The following is an 18,618-nucleotide window of genomic DNA, read 5'->3' on the forward strand; positions in this document are numbered from 1 at the left end:
AGCAGTTTCAAAGCTCTAGGTCTTATGCTTAGGTCTTTGATCCATTTTGAGTTGACTTTTGACAGGGTGAGAGATGGGATCCAGTTTTAGTCTTCTGCATATGGATACCCAGTTTTCCCAGCACCATTTGTTAAAGAGATGTCTTTCTCCAGTGTCTGTTTTTGGCAGCTTTGTCAAGAATCAGATGGCTGTGGTTCTGTGGGTTTATTTCTCTGTCCTCTATTTCACTCCTCTGGGCTATGTGTCTATTTTGTGCAGTGCCTTGTGGGTTTGTTCGATGGCTCTCTAGTATATTTTGAAATCGGGTACTATGATACTTCCAGGGCTACTCTTTTTGCTCAGGATGCTTCTGCTATATTCTGGATCCTTTGTTTTTCCATATGCATTGTAGGATTGTTTTTTCTAATTCTTTGAAGAAAGTCATTTGTCTTTGGAATTCAATGGATCCAATGGATTGCATTGAATCTGTAGGTAGCTTTCAGTTGTTGGTCATTTTAACAATATTTATTCCAGTGTCTTCTTCAGTTTCTTCAGTGTTTTGTGATTTTCATTCTAAACATCTTTCACCTCCTTGGTTAAGTTTAATCCTGTTACTGTATGTTTTTTTAAGCTATCAGGAATGGAACTGATTTCCTTTTTTCTTTTTTACTAAATCCATTATGGGTGTAAAGAAAATCTATTAATTTTATATATTGATTTTGAATCCTGATATTTTGCTGAATTTATCAAATGCTAAATGTCTTGTGATAGAGTTTTCAGGGTCTTTTAAATATGGGATTATACCATCTGCAAATAAAGATAATTTGACTTCTTGCTTTCTTGTTCATATCCCTTCTATTTTCTTCCCTGGCTTAATTTCTCCAGCTAGAATTTCAAGTACTATATTGAATAGAAGTGGTGAGAAAGAACATCTTGTCTAGTTCCTGATTTTAGAGGAAATATTTCCAGTTATCCCCCACGTGGTAAGATGTTGGCTTTGGACTTGTCATATAGAGCTTTTATTATGTTGAGGTAAGATCCTTCTATCCCTAGTTTCTCCAGGGCTTTTAACCATAAAGAAGTGTTGGATATTATTTGAAACTTCTTCTGCATTATCCTTGATTCTGCTTATGTGATGCATTATGTTTATTGATTTCATATGCTGAACCATCCTTGCATTCCTGGAATGAAATAACTCAATCATGGTGTATGAGCCTTTTAATGTTTTGTTCACTGGCTTTGCTGCATCCCACATATTCTGGTATGTTGTGTTTTCATTTGTTGAATTCAGTTTCCAAGTATTTTATTAAGGATTTTTTGTCTGTATTCAAGAATATTAGTCTGTAGTCTTCTTTCTTTGTTGTGTTCTTATATCATTTTGGTATTAGGATAATACTGGCTTTGTAGAATGAGTTTAGAAGCATTTATTTCCTTTCTATTTCATAGAATAGTTTGGGGAGATTTCAAGTTATTTCTTTTTTAAAGGTCTGGTAAAATTCAACCATGAATCTGTCCAGTCCTGAGTTTTTGTAAGAATTGTTGGGAGACTGTTCATTGCTTTTTAAATCTCATTATTTGTTATTGGTCTTTTTTTTATATCTTCATTGTTCAAATTTGATAAGCCACATATGCCTCGAAATTTATCCATTTCTTCTAGATTTTCCAAATTATTGGAATATAAGCTTTCAAGTAGTTGCTAATATTCCTCTGGATATCAGTGGTATCTATCATAATATCTCCTTTGCGCTTCTAATAATATTAATTTGAGTCTTCTTTTTTTTTTCTCTTCTGGTTAATTTGGTTAAGGTTTTATCAATCCTGTTTATCTTTTCAAAGAACCTACTCTTTGATTCTTTGATCCGTTAGATGGTTCGTTTAGTCCCTAATTCATTAATTTCAGCTCTCATCTTTATTATTTCTTTTATTCTACTGGTTTAGATTTTGATTTGTTCTTGTTTTTCTAAGACTTTGAGATGCACCATTAAGTGGTTTATTTGAGATTTCTGATTTTTCAGTGTATGCTCTCATAGCTACAAACTTCCCTCTTAGAACTGGCTTTATCGCATTCCACAGATTCCGGTATGTTGTGTTTTCATTTTCATTTGATTCTAGAAATTTTTAAATCCCACCACCAGATCAGTTCAATGACCCAGTGTTTTTTCAAAAGTATTCTGTTCTATCTCCATGTGTTTGTATAGTTTCTGTAGTTCCTTTTGCTATTGATTTCTTATTTTATTCCATTATAATCTGATAAAGTTATTTCAACTTTTTTGTGTCTACTAAGACTTGCTTCATGGCCCAAAATAAGATTTATTTTGGGGAAAGTTCCATGAGCTGATGAAAAGAATGTGTATTCTGCTACTGTTGGATGGAATATTCTACAGATGTCTGTTAAATCCATTTGAGCTACAGTTTAGTTTAACTGTTGTTTCTTTGTTGATTTTTTTGGTCTGGATGACTGACTAGTGAGGGTGGTATATTGAAGTTACCCACCATTATTGTATTTGAGACTGTCTGTCCCTTGATGTCAAGTAGTGTTTGTCTTATGAAATTAGGTTCCCTGATGTTTGTGGCATATGCATTTTCAACCATTATACTTCTTGGTGGATACAACCTTTTATCAACATGTAGTGACCTTTTTCTGTCTATTCTGACTAATTTTGGCTTGAAGTCTGTTTCTTCAGATATGAGTATAGCTTCTCTTTATTGCTTTTGTATTTTCATTTTCCATACTTTCAATATGTGTATTTTTTTCTAAAGAGTATGCTTCTCGCAGGCAACAAACAATTGGGTCTTTTTTTTAAATTCAATTTACCAGTTTGAGTCTTTTAATTGGAGAATTAATAGCATTTGCATTCAGGGTTATTATCCAAAGCTATGTACTCATTCTTGCCATTTTATTATTTTTCTAGAGTTTGATTCATTCCTAATTTTCATTTACTTACCTACTCTTCTAAAGAGATTTCTTCCTTCCCAAGCTCTCATGGCTGTGTTCACCCCCTCTTGAGTGTGTAGGATTCCTTTAAGTACCTTCTGCAGTGCTGGCTTAGTGGTCTTGAACTCCTTATGCATATCTTGGAAGAGCCTTGTTTCTCCGATTACTCTTCTTAGGAGAGCCGGCTGGCCCACTGATTTCCCCCCAGTGAGGACTGTAGGGAGCAAGGCAACACCTGGATGCAAAGTCTGTCTAAAAAAGTCGTTCAGTCTAAACAATTTCATTTTTAGTATGCTGTTGCTTAGTATTATTTTGCAATAAACCTCCTGTGGGAGGAGGCTGGCTGTCATCTGCTTCAAGTAAATATCATTGCTGGTGTGCCGGACGACCTCGGACAAGGCACCTCTCTGCCTCATGTTCCTCACCTGGAAGCTTCTGTCCATGGAGGAAAAACCAAATCAATGCAGAGAGATGAGGAGGACTCTGAGGGAAGCCAGAATGAAAGTGAACCTGTAGAGAGACTGAGTGCAGGCCCACAGAATGACCAGGCTTCAGAAGAACCCCTGGACTTCTCCCCCTTTGCAAGGTGCATATCCCCACCCAGGTGGGGCCTGAGAGTGTTCATCCCTGCCAGGCTGACATCACCACCTACTGCCTCACAGTCTCTTTGGGGGGGGGGGGTCTTATTAAGGAACAGGGTAGTGTGGCCTCCACCAACTCAGTCTCAGCCCATAAGGAGTTCAAGGCCACTAAGCCAGCACTGCAGAAGGTTCTCCAACATGGGTGCTCCCTTTTGTAACAGAGTTGCCTAGGTCCATTGTGCTGTCTCTGTGCCTTAGTTGTCCCTTCTTCAAAATAAGGATCCTGCTAGCACTTGCCACACAGGTGTGAAGAACCATTGAGAGAGAACAGGTAAGTATATTTGTGTGATATTAGGCACACAGATGTCCTCAACAAATGTTGTCGTTATTTTTGTTGGATTTTTACCTCAAAGGATCTTTGTGATATGACATTGCTCATACATAGTCTTAGAGGGCATTGAAAACAGGAACACCCTTGATGTTAACAAGGGAAGAAGAGGAAAAATCACTGCTTGGGAAATATGGAAACCGGGGTCCAGAATTGCTAAGTGAGTTATCCAAGTTCAAATGACTAATAAATGATACGGCACCACTTAGACCAGGTCACTCAACCTGAACCTTCTTTCCTTCACAGTCTCTGTGGGAAGATAGGGGACAGGGGACAGGGATTCTGGCCACCTCTGAGAGGACCCCAAAGTCCTCAGGGCTCTGTCCAGGATTCAAAGGACGAGGACAGCGTTTCCAGGGAACTAACTGTAGATCCTGAACCTCAACTGATCCCTTGGGAAACATGTGAGTTATGCGACCTTTGCCATTCCACAGCTTGTTCTCTGAAACATGACTCGTGTCCTTTGAAGAAAAGAAGCTCATTCGTGACACAATATTGGGAAAGAAAGCTGGAAAGCTGGTCTCGTGTCAGCTCAGGGATGATCCAGGTAAAGCAGAGTGGAGCACAGAGGAGTAACAGCCTCCAACAATGGTGTCTCCCCCACCCAAGTGAGTACCTGCCACTCTGCTCTACCCATGAGAAACCACTATCATTTATGTCTCTCAGTAGCCAGAACAATTTTTAAAGCTTGTTTTCTTTGTTTTTATTCTTAGTTTTCCAAGTATAAAGTAATTTTATTTTAAGCACTAAATACGCTGGTTCAAAGGACACCTGTCAGACTCCCCACTCCCAGGGTCCGGCACACACAGCAGCTGCACAAATCAACCAAGAGGTTGACTCACTGCTAGTGGACACATGACCCAGAAATGGGTGGCACCCCACAGACCACGTAAGGCTGCATGGTCTCTGGGGCATCAGGGATAGCTCTCTGGGTGGGGAGTAATGGGGTGGCCCCACATAAGGCTGCTTGGACTCTGGGGCACTATGGGCAGCTCAAGGGTGGGGAGAGCTTTGCAGAGGGACACACCCTGCTTCCAATAATCACACTGGCCAGGTCTGTGCCAGGACTCCACAGAAGGCACATTCTGGACTCTGGTGATCAGCAGTCTGACACACAGAGGTTAAGGTGCCAAGAGAAAGGAAAGTGCCAGCTCATTTCTGAGGTTTTGGCTTTCAACACGTGTAGAACATGCAGACGCAGTGGGTGCAATGGTGTCCCAGCACCACGCCAGGCATCCAGGGAGTCGGGAAGCTGCTCTCTGTAGCTGCCCTCTGTAGCTGCCCTCTGCAGCTCTGCCCATGGTAGTGGACTCATATGTTGCAAGATCCTCTGGGAATTCTGACTCTTCTTGGCTTCCTTGGCTCAAAGGTTTGTCTCTTGGAGCTGGTCTAATCATTAACTCCTCAGCTGACATCTAAGGGCAACAAGACCAGCAAAGTGATCTTGAGGTTCCATCCCCAGAATCCCGGGCACCTGTCAGTCAATATTCACACAACAAGGACTTAACAACTTCTCCCACCGTCCTGACATTCTGCACAGGGCACACATGGGCTCTGCCAGTCCTCCCAATGCCATTCCGTAACTGAGTGTCTGTCGTGCAGAGATGATGAACAAGGTTTGGAGAGATACGCGAGCAGTTGGCCTGAATGCCCCTCCATGCACCCCATCTCCAGCACACTGTCTGGAACCTGATGGGCGATCAACAAACACCTAGAGGAGGAATCCTTAATGGACTCCTACCGTGTTAACCCCAGGTAGAGCAGGGAGGTGAGAAAAAGAAATGGGGTTCCCTCTAGATATTCAACATCATCAAAACAATACATGAGATGGGCAGATACTGCAGCCTTGAGGGTACTCAGCTGGGGATATTTTGGAAGATTTTAGCTGCAAACTACAGAACCTGAAATCAAATGTCTAAGCAAAAAATAAATAAAGAAGAGGAAGGGGAGACTGATTCGTTGAGGTAATGGGGCAGCCTGAAGAGCTCATCTCAGGCATGGCTGGGTCCAGAGTCTGCAGTGACCCACCGCCTCCAGCCTCACTTCTGTATCTTGGCTCCTTGTTCTCCTCTGCTCCCTGACCTCCTACTGGGATGGGCTCTGTTTGTGTGGCAGACATGGCAGCTGATAGCCACCCCATCTCATCGTCCATCCCTCATTCCTAGGAGGCAACACTCTGCCCCCATCATGCCAGCTAGAATGCTCCAGGAGAAGCCTCCAATTGGCGCAGGGTGGGGCAGTCTTTGGCCAGGCCTGCATCACATGATGATCCAATAGCCAGATGGATGCTCTGACTCTACTCCACCCACCGCGGGCTCCCGGCTGCAGCCGGCACCTGCCCAGGGCCCCTCTCTGTGCCTCTCACTATTTCTCCTCGATGACCTCAGAAATAGCGCGGACTAGAGCACAACCCAGGAAAACCATCCCTGACGGAAGCTGCGGCCGCTGTTGACGGCAGCCACAATTAGTAAAGCTTCACAGGGATGAAAAGCTGATTTATGAAGCCAATCGCCACTGCAAGACTCTAAATGCAAAAGAATTGATCCCTGTGAAAATAATTTCAGTAAAATGGAAATGAGAACATCAGAAATGGTTTCACTGTGCTCTATAGAAAATTGATAAAGGGACTCAATTGGCTTAATGGAGCTCCCACTGGAATTCTGGCACTTTCTAAATGAAAAGTCGTGAGCACCATGGGGTAATTCTGATTAAAATGCTCGCGTTCAAAATGGCTTTGGGGTCACGATTTCCACAGGAATCAGAAGAATTGGGTGAAAGCCATGGCTGCTCCTGACGGGGCAGCGGGGCTCCATGACGGGCAGCCGCACAGAAAGCGGGAGAGATAAAAGGTGCACCGGGGACAGAGCAGGGTGGTGACTGATCCAGACAACACAGCAGAGGGAGGAGCAGGAGCAGAGGGCCGACCTCCGAACGGCTTTTCCCTCTACCTGCCACTGAAAAGCAAGAGCGTCCAGTCCCTGCAGGTGGCCCAGGCCCAGGGCAGGGTCCTCAGGCTGGGGAAGACACAGCGGCCCTCCCTGCCCAGTGACCTTCCCCACGGCATGGCAGACCTGAGCCCCCATGGAAGTTCCACCAGCCTTCCTCCCAGGGCCACTGTGATCCTAAACAAGTCCAGAAAGAAAAGTGCTTAGCCAGAGCTATTTTCCTTGTGTAAATGACATTGTTTTTGTTTTCTAACCACAAATATAGTGTGGAACAAGGCAGGACTTCTGGAAGATGCAGAAGACCTAATGGGAAAACAGCAGCTGGACAAGAGCTCACAGATGGCCACAGCCAGCTGCTTGGAACCCGGAGCCCAGGGTGGGGGTGGAGGGGTCTGAAAGGAAGCAAAGGCCCAGCAGACCTAAGGCAAGATGGCACCTGTCAGAAGCCCAGCAGACCCACAGGGACAGAAGCCAGGGGGGCACCTGGTCCAGGTCCTTGATGGCCGAATGGCCCAGGCCTGTCCAGGACTGCTCCAGCCACTGTCCCCACCTGTGACATGAAGCCACAGCTTGCCCCCAGCAGAGCTGCCAGGGGCTGGAGCTCTGCAGGCACACGGGGCCATGCCAAGGCTCTTCCCCATCGTAACCCCTGGGCCTCGTTCCCCTGGGGGCAGATTGAGAGGAATGAGCCCCAGGGTGGCTGCGAGGTAAGGAAGCCCTTTTCAGGTCCATGTTGTTGTCCCGACAGGCTCCGTGTCAGGAGAGGACTCTGGTGCTTCCCATTCTCCAGGTGAGGAAATGGGGTGAGAGGGATGCTCCACCAAGATCTCACGGCAGGAGGACGAGGGACTGGGTCTCGCGCCTCCTGCTCCTACACTGGGCGGCAGGGAAGGCGGGCAGGCGGGTGGGGCTGAGGCCCTGCTCACTGTGCAGAGAGGAGCCACATGGCCCTGCCGCCTCAAGTCACTCCTGGGGACAGTAGCCTTCCCCCGAGGCCGGCAACACCTTTCCTCCGCGCAGTCTAACTTCTAGATCCCAGGGAAAACCCCGAGGGGTCATTTTCAACAGGGAAATCTCCCGGCTAAAAGCAACTTGCTTCTCTTCCCACTGCCACGTGTGAGAGCTGCAGACTGTGATCAAAACGGATTTTTAAAACAGAAAGGCTCCGTGCGACCCTGGTCACCGCCCGCTGTGTGGGTACAAGTGGAGGCTGGGGGCCTCGTGTCCACAGCCAGCCCCTGGATCCTCATCTGGAATGAGATGGCCCCTGAGGCCTGGCCAGGCCCTCCTGCTGCCCACCCTGGGACCCAGTGCTGCTCAGACATGTGTCCCCTACCCAGGAAGCTGGGCTCCGCTGCCTTTGAAAGGGTATTTCTGTCCAACAGTCTCTGGTTTGCTTCAGGAGTGTCAGCCCCAAAGCCCCCTCAATGGAGTGGTTTCCAAGCTGCTCTGGACTCTCCGTGGCTCCTGCTGAGGAGGCGCCACCCTGGTCCAGCAACTGCTGGGATCCCCGGCATCTCCCAGCCCTGGCCTTGTGATGGACAACATGGGGACACAGGTTCAGAGCAGCAGCCTCTGCTTCAGGAGCTCACTGACCAGGGAAAGACCCCCGGGTCAATATCCACGATGACCACGGTCCCTAGACACCTGGGAATCCTTCCAGCTGTACCTGTGGGTGCCCAGTGAGCTGGGCGCCACCCTGGAGGTTTAGAGTGAAGTGGCCCAGTCCCACAGGCCCAGGCCCAGTCCCTCTCACACTCCAGGGACGGGGCCTGGGTGCAGGCCTAGGAGACCCAAGAAAGAAGGGTTAGTAAAGTCTCCCGGGTGGAGCCCCGAGGAGCTTCCAGGGGGCAGGTGACTGAAAAGGAGCATGAACTGATGAGGCTGAGGTCATCACGTGTCCAGGCAGGGGGATAGCAAGAGCAAGGTCAAGAACAGAGAGAGCTTGGAGCATCTGGAGAGCTCCGAGAAGCGAGCTGTTGGAGGTGGGGGTCGGCCTGGGCCCTGTGTGCACTTGTGGGAATTCCCCTGGACACCATTTGAAAAGCTTCAGGATCGCCTTCTTTCCTGTTGCTGGAGAGCTTTTGCAGTCTCTGCCTTGAACTCCATATTCCAAAATGACCACAGACTCATTTTGATAGGTAGGAGCTATACAAGTCCCGGGTCCCTAGCAAGTAGGATTTGCCCATCTCAGAGCTTCATAATAGTAACAGCTAATGTTGAGGACTTGTTGACGCAGAGCACTTTCCCAGGTTATTACGTCCCAGAGCCAACACTCAAGCCTAGGGCATCTGTTACCTTGAGCCCAGATTCATTCCCAGGATGGCCTTGTACTGAACGTAGAGTTCAGGTTGTGTGGCGCACGTGGGTACCAGACCTGAGGGGGCATCTTCATATTATAGACATCACATAGAGAATGCTTACGTGGGTACAAAGTTCTGGGCATCTTGGCCAGTTTGTGGGGCTGGGAGGGGCTGAGGAGGATTCTTCCTTCATTAACCCACAAAGGCTCACAAACCCAGGTACAATTCACCCTCCTCCATCCTGTGGCCATAAATCCTTCCTGCTTTCCCATTGCTCCTGCCTCCTGGTTTGCCATTGTTTTCCAACGCTTACGTTAAATCCTTCACCAACACACAAAGAGGGAGAGAGAGAGCGTGCACTTCTAGAGCCCTATTTCTATGTGTCAAGAGACATGAGAGATGTTCATGGACACCCCTTATGTCCAGGGTCAGGGCTCATCTTGGTCAACGTGAGGAAACTTTAACCTCCTCCCCTTAGAATGAGACCTTGCCATGACTCACCTGGAGCTGGTCCCTCCAGGCTCCTCAATGAAGATACATGCTGCCAATGCCACTGGAGCTGCGTTAGCCTCGGCTCCAGCTCTGTGCACCCTGCAGTGGGCACCTGGGTCCCTGCTTGTGTCTGGGAGGCTGTCGAGGCAGAGAAGGGCTTCACATGCCAGCCCCACGTGGACAGATCAGGCTAGGGATTGGACCCAGCATGGAAGTGGGGGGTGCCTCCCTCTGCCCTCATCCCCCTGATTCTGGGGTCTGCTCCACAGAAGCAAGAAGCTGAAAGAGTGGCAATGGAGGCCCAGAAGGATGTCCCCAGAGCAACTCCCAGCCTGGACACAAGCCTTGTCTCGGTGTCCCCTCTTGAGCCTGGTCTCTGCTATGTCCAGGGCAGTCTCTGGACTCCAGGCTCATACATGTTTTTCATTTGAAAAAGATGCAGGGTGGAATTTCTAGGGGGTAAACTTCCTCCCTGGGATCTTCTGCTGAGTCAGATGCTACCAGAGGCACAGAGTGTCCCCAAAATTCACAAGACATCTGCATCCTTTCTCGGCCCATTTATGTGCAAGCTGAAAGACGTTTTGTATGTTCTGGAAAGTGCAGCACCCACAGCTCAGAGAGCCTGCAAACTTGGCAGACACACACAGCTCAGAAAATGGGTCAAACTCTCGACACCCACCATACTGTCTTTTCCAATGTTTCCCCTTAAAATCAAATTAGCAATGTATGTAAATGAGTAGCAAGAATTCGTTACATTAATTTATCTAATTTTGGAGGCAAACCTGAAACAAATAGCGCCTCATTCTCTAACACTCAGGCCCCACAGAATATTGATTTCTGAGTTGCATTATCCCCGCACGAGGGCCTTTTTATAGCTCCAGAGGTATGTGATTCTCAGTTTCCTCATGAATACAAATGTCCTGCTCAGAGGACATCACTCTCTGAGGTCATTTCAAGAGGTGACAGGCATAGCGGAGCACCCAGAGTTCAGACCCAGGACTCTAGGCCATGCATGCTGGAGCACTGTGCCCAGGCCATCGATCCTGCCAAGATGGATGGCTGCAGACGGCTGGTGGTCCTGGCAGAGGCAGGGGCAGGGCCCAGGCTATGTCAGGTCCTTTCAGCATTTGCAGGGGGTAGCTGTGGGATTGAGTCTGTCAACCTACAGAGCCAAGGCAGCCAGTGTAACGGGGCTCACTGCAGAGGAAAACCCCATTGAGCTGTGATGGTTGTGTTAGATCCTGCCTCTCGGTGGCCAATGTGACATCTTCAGAATCACACATTTCACCACAAGACCTCCAATTTACCTTCACGCCATCCTGGAGCCAGCTGTTTTAGCAGATTCCCTGAAGATGACTAAGGCTGAGCCCTGGCCAGCCTCATGAGGAAGCCCCCCTCACCACCAATCCCATGAAGCAGCTGAGCAGGTACGGGCTCTATTTTGCATCTGGGGGGACATGGAGACACTTCTCTGCCCCTAACATCTTTTTGCAGCCTGCTGGAAGCTAGGGCCTTCTGCAGGGTGGCAGGCCGCAAGGGAGGTCGAGGATGGAGCACAGAGATCTGGGACTCCCAGCTCGGCCTGGACACACCCCGTGGGCTAGGACACAGCACCAGCCTCTCCACAATCCCGGCTCCTCAGCTGGCAGGTGGAGAGACGACACTAGTGACGCTGATCCAAGGACCAGCGATGGTGTAAGAGGTAGGAGCACATCAGAAGCCACTGTTCAGTACCAGGAGGTGCTGGGCCGCAGCAACGGGCCCCCAAAGAGAAGCGCTGCAGGTGCCGCGCTCACTCAAATGCCTGCAATGCCACTCCAGTCGTAAACAGGCAGGGGACTGGACTGTCACTCAGTGACGGTTCACTCCCCTCCCCCACAGCACCTGCACACTTTCTTCCTCCATTCATTCTGGCCTTGGCCACTTCGCCTCCTTTGGTCAATGGGATTTGGGTGGAAGTGATGGGTTCCAGCTTCCACTGACCCCTTGAGAAGCCCACACTCCACTTTGGGGAAGGCATGCCCCAGCTAGCCACTGTCCCTTCACCTAGAACCCCAGAACAACTCCAACACACTGCCTGAAACAGCCGTCCCACTGAGCACTGCAGAGGGCTGCAGATACCCCAACTGCTCAGTGGAGACGTGAGCTGGAGGCTACTGATTGGGGCACAGTGGCTCGCAACATGCTGTAGCAACAACTACCTAAAGGGGCATGAGAGCCTGGGCTGAGTCCTCAGCCTCAGCTGCTCTGTACATTCTGCCTCCAGTGCTGACTGGCGCTGGGGCCTCCCCCTTGCTTGGCTTTACCACTTTCCCAGCCTTTTTCTACCCTGGTCCTCCCCAAGTCCCAGACCCAACACTTCCTGCCTCTCCAGCTCCACTTGACGGCTCCTGGCCTCATTCCCACCCAGCCCCTTGCCCAGGATATAGCAGAGACCAGGCTCAAGAGCAGGACCCAGCAGAGGGGCCAGGAATCCATGATGGGCAGGCATGGGGCAGGGCTCCTTGACATGCTCCTTCCTGAATCCTAGGAGTGCAGGGCCAGGATTGGAACCTGGGGCCTTCTGACCCAGGATCCGAGCTCTTTTCACTGTACCATGCAGTGGCCGATGCTCAGAGTCCTCTGAAAGCAGATTTCACAGCAACACAGAACCCCTGATTAAGAGGCCACCAGGCAGTTCCCAATCCAACAGAGAGCCGGGGAGCCAGAACAAAGGGCCATTTCTGTAGATCAAAGCAGTGAAATATTGGCCCTGCCTCAGGCTTACCAGGTCCATGGCTGGCTGAACAACAAGCCTGTTCCACCTTAACCATCATTTCAGTGCAGTCCATGGAGATTTCAAGAGAGGCCTTCCAATGCCCTCCCAGATTCCACAGTGGCCTGGAGGCAGGGCACAGTCCTAGGCCCGCAGTAACCTCACCTTCAAGCCAAATGGCCTTACTTGGGACTGCGGCCAGGCCACTCCAAAGAACACCAGGGCTCTGCTCAGACTGTGACCAAACAAGTAGCCCCACACCCCGAACCTCTTCATCAGCTCCCATCTCTTCCCTGATTCAAAATGTGCCCAGATCCATGTTGAGGTTGAATTCTGTCAAAGGCACAGCCCATGAGACCCAGATGTGGACCCCCACTTTTGTCCCACGGGACATAGCTGGCCGTCATCCCTGCTCCTGTTCTGGGGGTAAGTAAAGGCCACTCGCTCCTGCTGGATGCCCACACGAGGGGAGTCTGGAAGAAGAGCTCCCCAGGACCATCCAGGTTGCCCTCGCCTGGCCCCTTTCTCTCCCTGAGGTGTCCTTACCAGGGAAGAAGAGACAGAGGAGGCCAACACATTGACAGGTCACCTGTCACGAGCCAGGCCCCACACTCCAGCATGGTGCCCAGGAATCCTCACGTGACCCTGGAGGGCCTGTGGACAGAGGCGCTGTTGATCTGGGCCTGTGGGCTCCGAGCCATCCCACCCTGACAAGGAGGCCGAGGCCACTCACTGCCACAATGGCCTCCTCTGCTGGTGCACTTCCGCGCCTCGAGTCTGAGAAGAGGCTTTCCTTTCAGGAACCAGGTCCCTCCCCTCCAGGCTGCCCACCAGGAAGTAGGTGTGGCCAGCACCGTGGGGCTGCCAGGAGCAGCCTGTTCCTATGGGAGCCTGGTTTCAGAAGTCCCACCGCCACAGCTTTCCTCTTGGGGCAACTACCTCAATGCCCTTCCTTCCTTCCCTCCCACACCCGGAGCCGAGCATCCAAAATTAGACCACCAGAAATAGATCTGCCGGGACCAGGGTGGTGAGAACCGCTGCGGGCCTCCCGAAACCCGGGGCAGCCTGCTCACCCCGCAGGGCACTAAACACAACCCAACGTAGAGGATGACACCAGCAGATGCTCGGCCAGAAGGTGTCTGTCCTCCACTGTCACTACCCCTGGGGTCCCCACCACCTCCTGCCCAGACTAGCCCTGGATGTGCCAGCCCTGGCGGCAGAGTGACCCAAGAAGCCACACTCCTGTCACCATCCTGGTGAGCCCACCACTCATGCTGACAGTGCCGACTAGGAAGGAAGGGAGGTCAGGCCGGCCTCCCTCGACCCTCTGATCCTCCGTAAGGTGAGGGCGGGTGTGGGTAGAAGGTGAGGGTCCCAGGCAGAACAGCTTCCTGGTGAGAAGGAGGTGCCCGTGAACGTGAGAGCCACGCAGGGCGCCTGTGTCCTGTGGCAGATGCGGGCACGCGCTCTCATATTTCCATTTAAAACTGGCACCGCACATGGACATTTATATTCATGAAAAGTGAACATAAACATCACGGTAATCATTTAAAGTTTTAAGGTTTCTTCATTTGGACATTGTTAAATAAAAATGCCCTGAGGGAGAAACTGGAAAATTTCCATATTCTAGGACTTTTAAAGGTACTTTTTGCCCTGCCTTTTGAACAAGAGGACCTCCATTTCTGTTGTGCACCAAGTCTTGCAGACTACATGACCGTTCCTGCCTGGCCAACTCCTATTCCTCCCTCAAGGCTCTCCTGAGTCACGGCCTCCTCCAGGAAGCCCTCCCTGGCCCCCAGGAGGCGTCAGTGTGCCTCCTGGGTGCTCCCACAATCCACAGCACCCTCCCCTCTCCCCACACCACACAGCCTCGTCCACCGTCTGAGCTTCTCAGCTGGCCATGGGGTCCAGAGCAAGACAGCCAGATGTACAACCCCCAGAGGACTCTGCCTGTCCTCGAGGCTGACACATAACAGGCACGCCTTCCCCATTTGATGATTGACACGGGGTGCCATACGCCAAGCTTCCCCCATGTGATCCTGTGCTTCCTCAGGCCCTGGGCCGTTTCTGTCCCCTCCCCTATCCTTGCACCCCCCAAGTGTGGACATACACACTGACCAGATAGGAGGTTCCCTGAGGGCCTTATCTCTGCCTGGATCCCAAGGGTGGCCCAGAGTTATGCACAAAATCTGAACTCAGCATGACTATGAGTGAGTCCATGAAAAGAACCTAAGAGAACAGGAGCTGAAGGAGACGGTCCAGGCCCTGCAGTGTCCACTGTCAACCAAGCTGCAAGCCACCCCCCACCTCAGGGTTGCAAACACAAAAGAAGGAAAAGTTTTACCATTTTTTAAAACATACTTTTGGGAAATGTGGATGTCATTCTCCCCTGGATTAAAACATAAGGAAACAGAGGTGGGCAATTGGCCAGGAAAATCTCAGATGCCGATGACGCGGTGCCGTTGGTCTTCAGGCAGAGCAGGCCACCACACGTGGACTAGGCAGGCTCCCAGACCAGGAAGGCTTGTCTGCAGTTTTGTCTTGGGCTAATTGTGATGTGAGTATGTGCAACTCTGGGACTTTCCCCTCTTGTGGACTGTGCAGTAGAGACTGGCTAGAGACTCACTAATCCCACTTCTTCCTGGACACAGAAAGACTGCACCTGCCAGTCTGCCTTGCAACGAGCTTGAGGCCATTTGCCTGGGTCTGAGTCAATGAGATGTGAATAAGAGTGATGCACACCACTTAGGGAATCGCCCATAAAATCATGTGCATGGCTGCCCACAGCAATCCTGGAGACTGTGTGTCAAAAAGATAACGTCACAAGATGGAAGGAGCCTAGACTTCTGAGTCATCACTTGCAGAAGCACTACCCAACCCATGTCAGACTGTGACACAAGTGAGAAATGAGACTTTCTGGTGTTTAGCCATTGGTATCTGGGGGGTGTTTGTTATAGAAGTTATCATGATCCATGCTGACTAATACAGAGTAGGAATGCATTCAAATACAAGTAACCAAAAGCCAATAAAAGTGGCATAAACAAATATAGGGTTATTTTTCCCCATCACAAAAAGCATCAGAACAGGCAGCCCAAGCAAATTAGTGGATCAAGGACACCATCCATCTTTCTGCTCAACTGTCCTTGGGGTACTGGCTTTGTCATGCTGGTCAACGTAGAGTCACAAGACAGCTGCTAGGCCTCTGGCATTCCATCCACATCCCAGGCAAGAAGAAAGAGAATAGGACAAAAGGCAGGAGGCCTGCCCAATCTGTCACACCAACTTTGACATTCTGTTGACGGAGTCTGCAGGCACCAGAGATGGGCCACTGGGAATGATATTGTTATGTCCACTCAGTCCAGTCATGATCGTCTCCTAGGGCTAGTGCCAGGGCACACTCTCCCGAGACCAGAAATCTATACAACTGCCTGAATAAGCTCAGCTCTGCAGTGCAGAGGGGACTGGAGTGGAGCAGACGTTGTGTGGCCAACAATGGCCCTCCACAGTGACTGGCACCTCCATACTCTCACTTCTATCAAATCCCTTTCTCCAGAAAAGGCTGTGATTAAGAGGTCAAAGACTGTCTGGCTGGAACCTCTGTGCTTTAACTCTCTGGGCCTCTGCTCAGTGGACCCCAGAATTCCATTTCGTCATCTTGCACACAGGGCCAGCCTCGCTCAGAGTAGAAATGACAGCAGGCTGGTGCTCAGCTGGGTGGCAGCACAGTAGTTCACACTGTTGGGGAGGCTGGCCCAGGACCCGACACCGAGCAGCCTCTGAGCTTGCTGCAGTGCCCCTGGTGATCTTCAAGTGGTCCTTGGAAATGAGCAGAGAGATGTAAAAATCAGATCACTCGACACTTGCGAAGGTGCCCTGACGGAGCCGGGCTCCACCGCGTACCCCGCAGGAGGGCGATTGTCCCAGAGGTTTGGCAAACAGGCCGGCCATGAGCATCATGAGGCTGAAATATCCTCAGACCCTTTGTACTAACAATCTCATTTCTAAGAATGCCCTAAGGAAGTAATTCCAGGAGGGATTGTTTATGGTGATGGAAAGCTTAGAATAGCCAAAATAGCTGGCCCTGAGGAATGGCGGTTGAAATAGTTATATAGAGAGAGAGAATGCACAGAGAACTCTGCGTAAAGCACCCTCGGCAAAGTGCAGGCAAGAAGACGGATGAATACACGGTGGACAGACGGAGGGTGGCGTGCCCTCATTGAGGAGAATGCACTCATAGCATTTGGTGGTTGCCAAGGGGCTGATAATGGGAAAGTGTCCTTGGACAGAGAGCCAGTGGGATAATGGACACAGCGTGATTACTGGTGTGTGAAAAGGGTGAAGGAAACTCTCCAGGACACAACCCCGAGCTGTGAAAGCATGGGTCATTTTTGTCCCTTTTTTCTACTTCATGCATGTTAATTTTTTTCTTTCATAAGTAGGCACTGTTTTATAATAATAATTATTTAGAAAAATGCGAGTTGTTTGGCGAATTTGGAAATTGGACGGGCTGAGGGACCATTTGCTGAGCTGGGCAGTATTTGGAGAAGCTGCCTTGGCCTGCTCTGGGCCTCCTCCTGGTGACCACAGTCCTTGGTGGCCAACCTCAGGGTCCCACCCCCATCCTGTCGGTGGATCCATCTTCTCTGCCCGAAGCCCCAAGACCCCTCGGATGCGGTAGGCTTCAGCTGTGTCAGCTGGTGACTGTCTACAGGTTCTGTCAGGTCCCCTCACCTTGACTCGCCGTCACACTCTGCCACCCCTCCTGCTCCAAACCGTCCCTCAGGCTGGTCTTCCTGCAGGCAGAGACCTGCCCTGTCACATTGGCTCTGGTCCTTCCGTTCCACCTTTGGCTGAATTTGTCCCACATGCTGGGACAGCGTGTTGAAGTCTCCTATGTGCCAGGAAAGGGAGAGACCTAGAGTTCCCTTTATTTTTAATCAAGGCTAAGTTGCTAACATTCATGCATATTTCGTTGCCCGAGGCTGTTGGGCGTTGCTGCCCATAATATCCCAGAGTGGAAATACACCAATTGGCCTGTCCCTTCCCCCAGGCCTGCTGATGGGATTTGGCTGTTTCCAGGGTCCTGCTGTGTGGGACAGCATGCCACAAACATCCTGGGAGCACCTGAGAGGCTGCTGTGCTCTGAGGCTGGTGAAGGTCGGCTTCACCAAAATAGCAACAGGATGTGAGAGGGGGAAACTGGAAAGTCCAAAAAGATCATACAGACTCTCCATACGTCTTCTCAGTTTCTCTGTAAACATAAAATTGCTTTTAAAAAGAAAGTCTGTGTTTAAAAACAAACAAACAAAAGCACAATAACCTTTTTTAAAGTTAAAATTATAAAAACCAATTTTGATTTTCAAAGTTACACTGAGATGTGATCAGATGACAGACAGCAAGGGCCTGGGAGACCAGGTGTGGGGCCTCTGTTGCCTTGGCTGGGGCAGGAGGGCTCTGGGCCGAGCACGTGGCAAGCTGCTGCGGTGGCCCAGGTGTCCTGTTGGGGGCTGACTCACAGGCTGGTGTCATTGTAGTAAAGAAGGGGAGGGAGGAGGAGGGAGGAGGAGGGGGAGGAGGGGGGAGGAGGGGGGAGGAGGGGGGAGGAGGGGGGAGGAGGGGGGAGGAGGAGGGGGAGGAGGAGGGAGGAGGAGGGGGAGGAGGAGGGGGAGGAGGGGGGAGGAGGGGGGAGGAGGAGGGGGAGGAGGAGGGAGGAGGAGGGGGAGGAGGAGGGGGAGGAGGAGGGGGAGGAGGGGGAGGAGGAGGGGGAGGAGGGAGGAGGAGGGGGAGGAGGGAGGAGGAGGAGGGTGGAAAAGAACAGATCTTCCTGGACCTGGGCTGAGAGAGCCTCATCATCAAGGATTTTGTGTCATCCAGCTGTCACTTGAGGCCCTTAAGCAGCAGGAGATGAAGGATCTGAAGGAAGTCAGCACTGGCTTAAGAGAAAGGAGAAGAATTCTGCTGGGTGGGCAGCTTGGCGTGCCAAGTGCCCGGCCACTCTCCCAGCCAGTCCGGATCATCCCAGGGGAGTCTGGCCCCTGCCCCCAGTCTCAGCAATCAGACTGCCTGGAGAGATCTAGCCCTGCCACCCCCGCCCCTGTGAGCCCTGTGCTCCCCCCAAAGCTCAGTGTTCTCATGTGTAAAATGGGGAGGTGGGGATTAGATGAGATAGTGCTATGCACTGCCTAGAAAAGGGAGCCCCTCCCACTGAGTAAACCCTCAGGACGAAAATGCTAACCCCAC

This window comes from Urocitellus parryii, chromosome 5 (assembly GCF_045843805.1).
Source record: "Urocitellus parryii isolate mUroPar1 chromosome 5, mUroPar1.hap1, whole genome shotgun sequence".
Lineage (NCBI taxonomy): Eukaryota > Metazoa > Chordata > Mammalia > Rodentia > Sciuridae > Urocitellus > Urocitellus parryii.